General features: G+C 47.0%; 1 long non-coding RNA gene across 2 annotated transcripts; it reads left to right on the forward strand.

Annotated features, from left to right (window-relative positions):
* The first annotated feature begins 265 nt into the window (after positions 1-265).
* Positions 266-6147, forward strand: LOC105467487 (uncharacterized). 2 transcript variants are annotated; one of them, XR_978923.2, is made up of 5 exons: positions 266-311; positions 417-502; positions 4899-4950; positions 5046-5262; positions 5622-6147. It is a non-coding gene; the product is annotated as an uncharacterized lncRNA (long non-coding RNA). The 2 variants fall into 2 exon arrangements; XR_978920.2 differs by lacking the exon at positions 266-311 and having other exon boundaries at positions 318-502.
* The last annotated feature ends 1971 nt before the right edge of the window (positions 6148-8118 follow it).

An 8118-nucleotide genomic window follows, 5' to 3' on the forward strand; every position in this document is an offset into this window, starting at 1 on the left:
TTTGTTAAATGCCATTTTCAGGTCTCACCTCCAGATGTGTTAGCTCTGTAGGTCAGTGTGGAGCTCAAGAATTGACATTTTTAAGGTGCCCAGATGGTCAGAGACCACACTTTGAGAAAACAGAAATGTCGCACATTAGCCACAAAAGTGTTGAAGCGAAGGAGCCATTTCCTCCCTCTCTCACTTTCTCTTTTCCTGTGTGACCCTGGCTAGTTATTGCATCATTGAAGCTGTCATAATAAGCCAGGAAGGAAGAAATTTCCTAACTGTGCTGACTCCACCAGAACCCCTGCCTCCGTGAGCAGGGAGAGGTGAGGCATAGCAGATGTTGTTGGCTGCCTACCCAACGGCCATCCCCTTCCCCAGTCCATGCCTCTACACTCTTTCTTGCTGAATAGAACTCCCATTCTGTTCAGGAAACAAGGACTGTGTGTTCCACAGCGGCCTGGGCCCCAGTCCTAGCCCCGGCCCCAGGAAGGAATCTTGATTGGCAAGGCAAGAGGTAGGTCAGCCTCCCCGAAATGTCCTGATCCCAGAGGTTAGCAGAGTCACAGGTTCAAGGAGTTCCTAGTACTTCCCCTAGTACTACAGCTGAAGCCCATTCCCCAGCCAGTGCAGCCTCTGGCATCTGAGGCAGATCCCAGCAGAGGATACCAGTGGCTGGAGACATCTGCCTGGTCCTTCTAGGGTTCCAGCCTTTGATTTGGCCTCATGCTTGCTCTACTGCTCACTGTGACTGGCTCTGAGAGGTAGGATTTGAGCCCAGGAGGTATGTCCATGTTTTACTTTAATCACATCTCGCTGACCTGGTTGCAATGAAAATGTGTTCTTTGAAATACTGTTTTTCCCTCAAAATGAAGGTGGGAATTGGTGGAGAACAGGATGGGGTGGAAGGGTGGGGTCAAAAGAGACTTCCAGGACTTGCCTACAGTGAGAACATCCTGTGTGAGGCAGGTAGAGGAAAGAGTGGTGCCCAGTCCTTGGGTTGTTTCCCTGTCCCTTCTTGCTTCCAAACCCTGGCTTTGGTACCCACAGGCTGAACGCACCGATATGGTTTGGCTGTGTCCCCACCCAAATCTCATCCTGAATTCCCATGTGTTGTGGGAAGGACCTGATGGGAGGTAATTGAATCATGGGGGCAGGTCTTTCCTGTGCTATTCTCATGATAGTGAATAAGTCTCATGAGATCTGATGGTTATTATAAGGGGGAGTTTCCCTGCACAAGCTCTCTCTTTGCCTGCTGCCATCCATGTAAGATGTGACTTGCTCCTTGTTGCCTTCTGCCCTGATTGTAAGGCTTCTCTGGCCACATGGAGCTGTAAGTCCAATTAAACCTCTTTCTTTTGTAAATTGGGCCAGTCGTGGGTATGTTTTTATCAACAGCATGAAAACGGACGAATACACCCAACCTTGCCCTTTCAAGTCTAGTTTCTTCTGTCCGTGAGGCTTATTCAGAGGATATATTCCGACCCTAACTCCAAAGTCAGTCTGAGAGCAGAGCCTGGGTGAAGCCAAAAGTTGCCACTATTTGATTCTTTTCTGTGCTACTCATGGTCTTGCTCTAACACTGCTTCTACCATTGCCTTTTTAAAAGATCTAATAAGTGATTCTTAGATATGCAAAAGAGGCATAAAATATAACATAATTCATACCTTCATGCCCACCATTCAGCTTAAGAAACAAATCATTTACCAGTGGAGTTGAAGCTGATCCATTCTCTCTTCCCCCTCCTCAAAATCAGCTGACTCTTGTGCCTATCACATGTATTAAGTTTGACTACAAATAACAGAAAACCCAAAATAGTTACTCAAGAGAGCTAGAAGTTTACTGACCCTTGGTACAAGAGAGCTGGAGGGAAGCAGTTCAGGGCTTCTGTGGGAGCTCCACAGTCCCCAGGACCAGCCATCTCCAAGCTGCCACCTGTAGCACCATTTCTACCTCCTGGACCAAGAGAGCTGCCATGCTCCAGCCATCTCATCTACTTCAAGCCAGCAAAAAAGGAGAAATGAAGGAAAGAAGGGCATGTCACCTGCCTTAAGGTGACTTATTGAAAGTTGTACACTATGCTTCCCTTACATCCTATTGGCCAGAACTTGTCGCAAGGCCACACCCAGTTGTGGGAGAAGCTAGAAGATGTCATTTTTATTACAATGGGCTATGTGAAAAGGACAACGAAATTGGGAGACCCCTAGTGGTCTCTGCCACATCATAGTCTTAACCAACATGCTGGCTTAGGACACTAAATTGCTGAAGATGTTGCCTTTTAATTTTTTAAAATTTTATTTATTTATTTATTTGAGATGGAGTTTCATGCTTGTCATTCAGGCTGGAGTGCAATGGCGTGATCTTGGCTCACTGCAACCTCCACCTCCTTGTTTCAAGCGATTCTCCTGCCTCAGCCTCCTGAGTAGCTGGGATTACAGGCATGCACCACCATGCCCGGCTAATTTTGTATTTTTAGTAGAGACGGAGTTTCACCATGTTGGCCAGTCTGGTCTCAAACTCCTGACCTCAGGTGATCCGCCCGCCTTGGCCTCCCAAAGTGCTGGGATTACGGGCATGAGCCATCACACCCAACCAGATTTTGCTTTTTTAAAAGAAACTTTTAGTATATGCAAAAAAAAAAAAAAAAAAAAAGGATATAGATGATAGGGCTCAATGAAATCTCATAAATGAATCATGATATAGACTGTAACCAACACCCCAGAAAGGCCACCTCATGCCAAACAAGAGTCTGATTAGAAAATAAAATCCCAGCTTAGGAGCTGTTTCATTCTATGTTGGTTCATGAGAATTTAGTTTGCATCACTCCTTGTTCTTAGAGGACTGCGTTTCCAGTTTCTGGTAATACTGGTAAGTGTTTCTCTTGATGAACGAGCTGAAACTGAAAGTGAATTTTCCTTTAGAAAAATCACAACCCACAGGGGGTCATATCATGCATTTAGTTACAAGCAACATGAAATAAAGAGGGATGGCATTTATTGTGCGCCTATTGTGTCAGCTTCTGTGCCAAATGAAGATGCTGCTTTTGAAAATACAACCAGTGGAAACACTGCTGTCCCCATTCCTGGATCTGTCACTGACTAGGGCTGTGTGATGTCACTTGAACCTGAAGTCACTTAAGCTGGCTCTGCCTTCGTTTTCTCATCTGCCAAATGGGGATAATATAGTGATGATTAAAAGAGGAAAATGTTGCCAACGTGGTCTATAAATATAAAGCTCAGGCCGGGCACAGTGGCTCATGTCTGTAATCCCAGCCCTTTGGGAGGCCAAGTTGGGTGGATCACCTGAGGTCAGGAGTTCAAGACCAGCCTGACCAACAAGGTAAAACCTCGTCTCTACTAAAAATGCAAAATTAGTTGGGTGTGGTGGTGCACGCCTGTAATCCCAGCTACTCCGGAGGCTGAGGCAGGAGAATCACTTGAACCCAGGAGGCAGAGGTTGCAGTGAGCTGAGATTGTGCCACTGCACTCCAGCCTGGGCAACAAGAGTGAAACTCCGTCTCAAAAATAAATTAAATAAATAAATAAATAAATGTAAAGCCCGGTGTAGACATTGCTTCCTTCCCCTTAGGAGGCCAAGTGTTTGACGGAGTTCTACCTACACAGTGTGTCTTTCCACTGAGCTTGCCTCCTGGCTCCTAAGCGCCATGAAGGCAGAGGTCATCCCCACCTCCCATCCCTGAGCTGATGATGGAGTGAGCACTGAGACACATTCCATGGATGGAGCCAAGGGCTTGCTGTGTTTCCTTTTACAACTGGATCTGAGTCATGCCTCCTTTTGCCTCCCATTGCGGCCCTCCTCCCCTGGATTTCTGGAACACTCAGGCTGTCTGCATGTTTTAATTTATGCTGCCTTCCTCCCTTCCTTTCTTGCTCTTTTCATACTTGCCAGCCCATATATATTTAGCTCTTTTCATCTTTCTTCATAAATCATTCCTGCAAGTCAAGTCCCTGAAAATGTTTCCCCTGAAATCCCTCCAAACGGTATTTGAAACACTTACCTCCTCATAAATGCAACGTGGACAGTTTGGCCTATCACTGCTGCCTTAGTGCCAGGAGAAAGACAATAAGGAAACTGGGGTGCAGGCTCTGGCACTCCATGTGGGGTACTTTGTATCCCCTTTCTTTTAAAGATGCTGATGGCTGGGCACGATGGCTCACGCGCTAGTAATCCTAGCGCTTTGGGAGGCCAAGGCAGGCAGATCACTTGAGATCAGGAGTTCGAGACCAGCCTGGCAAACATGGTGAAACTGCAGCTCTACTAAAAATACAAAAATCAGCCACGTGTGGTGGTGCATACCTGTAATCCCAGCTACTCAGGAAGCTGAGGCAGGAGAATCGCTTGAACCAGGAGGCGGAGGTTGCAGTGAGCCAAGATGGCACTATCGCACTCCAGTCTGGGAGACGAGCGAAACTCCATCTCAAAACAAAATAAAATTATAATTAAATTAAGATGCTGAAACAGCATTGAAAGGTCCAGGGCATAATTTACTTTATGGTCCTCACAATGAAGGAGTAATCTGGTGGTGAAGGGTCTGGGCTATAGCATCTGAATGTCTGAGTTAAAATCCTGGCTTGGTCACTTATTTGTTGTGGAATCTTGGCCAAGTTACATGACTTCTCTGTGTCCCAACATCCTCAGCTGTAAAATGGGAATGAGAGTTTACCTTACTAGGCAGTTATGAGAATTAAATAAGCTCATTCACACCAAGTTCTTAGCATGCTGCCTGGGACATGGTAAGTGCTTGACAGATTTTAGCTTGTTGTTGTGTTTTTTCCTGGGTGTACCCAGTCTCCATCCTTTTCATCATTATTATTGGCAGAACCCTTGTTTTATGCTGGATTCCAATATAACCTGAGTTTTAAAATAATAGCTTTTTCTGCCTTCCCTTGCAGCCAAAACAAGTCATGTGACACAGCTCTTGCCAGGGAGATGACAGCTGGAATCGTGAGTAGTGCACCCAGAAAAGCTTTGTAAAGGGAGCAGACTGAATTGCCATGTTCCTGCCTGCCTTTCTCCCCTTCCTCCTTTTTCCTGTTTAGAATGTGAATGTGATGTCTGGAGCTTCAGCAGCCACATTTGGACCATGAGCCCAATTTGAAAATGGTAGTCATGTGCCCAGGATAATGAGAGAGAAAGAGAAAAGGAACCTGAGTCTTTCCTCCCAGATGGCGCTGTGCAGCTGCCGTACCAGCCCTGGGCTGCCTGCCTTTGGACTTCTTGTAACCAAACAAATGAATAAATAACCCCATAATCTGTGTAAGCCCCCACTTGTCAGGTTCCTATTAGCAGCTATGCGCAATTCCTAACTGCTGCAAGCGTAGTTTCCTGATGGGGAGCAGCTCCGATCAGAGCTGGATAAGATCCTGAAGTGGTTTGTAAACTGCATTCTGCAGGAGCTGAGGGATCCTATGAAGCCCCCTCTCAGACTGGAGATCAGGGATGGGAGGAGAAGGACCATGCTGCCTCTCCCCACCTCATCTTTTTTCCAAGTTTGTTTTAACTTACTGTAGCGGGAGAGGTGGCCCAGTTAGGCTTTGCGGAAAGAACAGATTTCAGGACAAAAAAAATAAAAGGTTTGGAAATCACTTTTCTTGTCCAACCCCCTCATTTTACAGATGAGTGATCTGAGGCCCCCAAAACATCTTGCCAGTCAAGCTCAGCCAGGCAAAGCCAAGAGGAGAACCCAAGTTTTCTGCTCTTTCCGGGGGCCCTGCCAAGTGCTGGAACTGCCACACACAAAAAAAGCCGATCCAAAGAGTTTACAATCACTGACGAAGTCCCAACCCACCAAGCTCTGATGGGCTGCCTGCTCTTAGGGGAATTGGACAGGGCCCCTCCGGTTAAAACTAATGAGGGCTGGGAATGCCCTTTCAGGGCCCTGGGCAGCCAATTTGCCCTCCTGCTGAGAGAAAGTTGGACCCGGTTCCTCTTCTGTCTTTATAGTAATTCATTCATTGTTTGTTTGTTTTTTTTTAAAGCACACACACATTAGATGTGTGAAGCAAAGAGGGTGAATGGGTGGCATGAAATCCTCAATGCATGGGGCTCTTTGTCCCTGTTCTTGTAGTTCTCCTTTGCAAAATGCTCGCTTAATCAATTCAAGATCAATGGCTGCTAAGTCGCAGCTGTAAACACCATCTCATTCAAGGTCAATTAGAGCAGCCCAGTGTTCTGTAGCAGGAAGTTTAACTGTGGGAGGGGCTTGGGGAGGGCCTTTATCATGGAGCCTTCAGTAAGTGTTTACAGAGCCCGTCCTTGTGGATTTGCCCTATGTGGGCACATTGGTCAACTTGGTAGAAAATACGTCACCACTTGAGTGGAATAACTAGATGTTATAATAATTCAGAATATCTCATTCCAGGACTTTCACTAGAAACTCTTTTCCTCATCCCTCCATTCTATCCATCCATCCATCCATCCATCCATCCATCCATCCATCCATCTACCCACCCACTCCACAATTATTTCTTGAGCAGCTACTCATGTATCCAGCACTGGTGCAGAAGAAAACAGGCAGGGTCCTCGCTTGGAGATTTTTTGAGGGGAGCATAGAGAGCCCGAGAATGAGCATGTAAATGAGTGGACAGAGAAGGGAGCCTGTGACAGAGTTGTCCTCAGCTGGAGAAGCAGCCCAGAGGAGGTCACGCTGCACCCCCTCCATGGGGCAGCCGGGACAATGCGAGCCCCCCTACCCTCAGCCCCACCCCATCCCAACCCCAGGGCTCTGCTTTCCAGCTATGATGAACTCATGGGGCCTCTCAGAGTGTTCAGTGATTATCAGGGGCCAGGCTCAGTGTTAAGCGTTTGGCTCGGATTCTTCTGCTGAACTCCTTTTGGAAACAGGCTTTTCCCCCTACCCTCAGGTGCCCACAATGAGACAAGGGCTGAAAAGTCTCTCAGAGGAGCCCAGATACCAGGGTGAGCTTAGCAGCCCTTCACTTTGTGAGCACTGGGCAAGGCCCAAGACTGCTTGAAGACTCTTATTTGTAAACTCCAAAGGCTTCAGAACAGCTGTGTGATGCAAAAGAAAAAATCGCCATAAAACCGGCTTTCATAAATTCATTCAGCAACTATTTTAAGGCATGGAGGAGAACCAGAATAGATGCTACACTCGGAATTAGAGACCCAAGTTCAAATCCTTCCACCACCTCTCATTCTTCAGCAAGTCCTTAATTTATTGAGGCTCACTTTCCTAACTTGTAAAGTGGTGCTAACACTATCCCACTCATGTAACTGTGATGAGGATTTTTTTTACATGGGATTCCATAGCCAGTGACTGAATCTGCCTTGGAGGCAGAGAGATCCACTAAGAGACTGGGAGAGTGGCTTAGGCCAGGGGCACTAATGAAATATTGCAGATGAGAACAATGGCTGGGAAAGATGCCAAAGTGCTAAGATCAATGGGACTTGGCAGCTCCCTGCAGAGGGGTGGGGTATCACCATTCATGAAGGCAAGGAACTGGGAGAAGCTTGGGAGACTTGGTGGGCAGTGATGCCATTGACAACCACTGGGGACACCAAAGATAATCTGTTTGGGAGACCAGTGGGCCAACCAGGTAGTCATCAGTAGGCACCTGGCAGCTGGAGACTGTGGGAGTCATCCACAGGTGGTCGTTGAAGACACAATGGGCATGGGTGAGGTCTGGTAGGAGACACATGCCATTTTTGACTGTCCAACATAACATACACCTTCAAACAACTGCTCCTCCTCCATTGCCGTCATGAGTGTTTGCAGGACTGACAGTCCCCATAAAATGCAAGGGGAGATAAGAAGCCTGGACCCCTGGTCATCCCAGCAGGCAGCTCCCTTGGCCATGTGATTGCTGTAGTGGGGAAGATATGACTCAGCATGGGACACTCAGAGTCCTTCCTGGGGATTTTTCAATTTGGAATTAAAGAAGGGGCTTTGTCTTTTGCATCCTCGAGTGGGAAGGAATTGAGACATGCCAGGGGCCATCTTCTGTGGAATATGAAGAAGCTAATTTGCTGGAGAGAATAAAGCCAATCAGAGGAAGCAGAGCTGAGAAATAGAGAGGAGGAGAATCCTGACTGCAACGTGTTCCTGATTCCAGTCTCAAAAACTCCCAAAGCTTCTGTGCTTTCCACAGCACT

This window comes from Macaca nemestrina, chromosome 9 (genome assembly GCF_043159975.1).
Source record: "Macaca nemestrina isolate mMacNem1 chromosome 9, mMacNem.hap1, whole genome shotgun sequence".
NCBI lineage: Eukaryota > Metazoa > Chordata > Mammalia > Primates > Cercopithecidae > Macaca > Macaca nemestrina.